The following is a 2027-nucleotide window of genomic DNA, read 5'->3' on the forward strand; positions in this document are numbered from 1 at the left end:
ATTATAAACTTTCATCAAATCTCGGGTTCCTCTTTTATGGACTATATATTTTTCTTTTCATACTAATAATAAATAAAAATAAATAATAAATAATAAATAATAAATTGATAATAATAAATAATAATACTACTAATAATAATAAATTGACTAATTTAATAATAATAAATAATAAATTGACTACTACTAATTTAATAATAATAAATAATAAATTGACATACTAATAATAAATAATAAATTGACATACTAATAATAAATAATAAATTGACTCTGTTAATTAATTGAGGCTCACAGAGGAGACTCGAGTAACCACGTGTACTGTTGTGTGATTTTACTTTGTTCTGGTGTCGGTTTTAACGTTTAAATTTATTGTTTTACTGTGTTTGGTAACGGTGTTTTTAGTTGGGTATTGTTTGTTCAAATGCTGTTTTGTGTGAGTTTTGCCTATGTTCTTACTCTCTTCATTGTTATTTATTGTTTACTAACACTTTTGTTCCATAATCTGTTCTTCGGTTATCGTATTTAAATGTCTGTTAAGATGACTTCTGCCGCAATGACGTGGCTCACGTGTATACATACAGCCTCCAAATAAACCTGTACGGGAGTTGTCTCAGGACTCGGTGTTTGAGTGTACCCCTGGATTGCCCTTACTGTGGTGTCTCTGGAGGAGTGAGACAATATTGTCTGATCCATTTCTAGATGCCAGTTAGGAATTGCTGGACGTGTTTGCATATTGTTTAGTTGATGTTTACAACCAGAGGGTTAACGGGTATTGGCTATTTAGTTGATGTTTACAGCCTAAAGTTTAACGGGTATTGGCCAGCACCGCTCGGGATGTCCCCTTTTATGAACACAAGTCCCTTTTGATATTACCCCCTTCCGTTCAGGAGGGTGGTATGTGAACTCTTTACCAGTTATTTATTTTCTTAAGTGGTTTTCAAGTGCCTATCAGTGGTGCCTTTTATTTCATACATACACACAAGGAGCCAAGAACGCACATAACCAGACACTATTTCTTTAAGGGATTCGTACCTGGGGTATGGGACGAATAAGTTTACTCCCCCCTCCTTTCTTTCAGCCTTAAGCCGCCATCCACCGCTGGGCTGAATGACTTCCAGGCCTCCCCTCGACAGTAAACCTTGCACACACTGTATTTCACAAAGCCTGGATTACTATTTTATGAGACTCTTCATTTCTGCTAACACGAATGATGATGATGGTCACTGCTTGCAACTCGTGTGGCATTGTTTACATACCTGGTGCAATTGATTACTCTCTTGATCTTCCAGTTGGCTCGGTGTCTCGTCTTACAAGAACATACGAAGCGACAGTAACACTCATTTCCTCAATTGGACTTACGGAAACATAACCACGGCTTGGTGTATCTTTAAAGCTTGTACAACAATGACAAATCTCTTTCGCTGACTCTCATAATCTTTAGAAATATTCCTTAAAATCTTTCGCGTTTCAAAAGGATTTTTCACAAGCGCTTAAAAACAAAGTCATGCATCATTTTGTATAGCCATTACTCCTTTTTTTAGTAAATCTGATTAGACAACCGACATGTCCTGCACCGGAATCCTTAGAACCAATGTACCCTTCTATGAATCCTTGCTGTAGTTTATCGCTTTTGGTTGAAGTGCCTACAAAGGACCCTCGAGAGATGGTGGTTCAGATACGTGTTTTTCATTTATCAAGAGATGCATCTTGTTATTTCTGATTTTTATAACCGGTCGCTTTTACTTTGTTAGGTTCTTTGTCACTTCCTATCTCTTTCTGTGCTATTTCAGCTACAGATTTTCAGAATATATTATATGCAAGTCTGTTTGATGTCGATAGCTTCAGAACTGCAACAGTTACGTAGATTATCATCATTATCATTATTGTTATTATTATTATTGCTATTATTGTCATCATTTCTGAAACTACCATTGTTGCTATTATATTATTATCATTATTATTGTTATTATTATAACGATTATTATCATTATTACTATTATTATTATTATTACTGTTATTAGTATTGTTAT

This window comes from Penaeus vannamei, chromosome 14 (genome assembly GCF_042767895.1).
Source record: "Penaeus vannamei isolate JL-2024 chromosome 14, ASM4276789v1, whole genome shotgun sequence".
Classification (NCBI taxonomy): domain Eukaryota; kingdom Metazoa; phylum Arthropoda; class Malacostraca; order Decapoda; family Penaeidae; genus Penaeus; species Penaeus vannamei.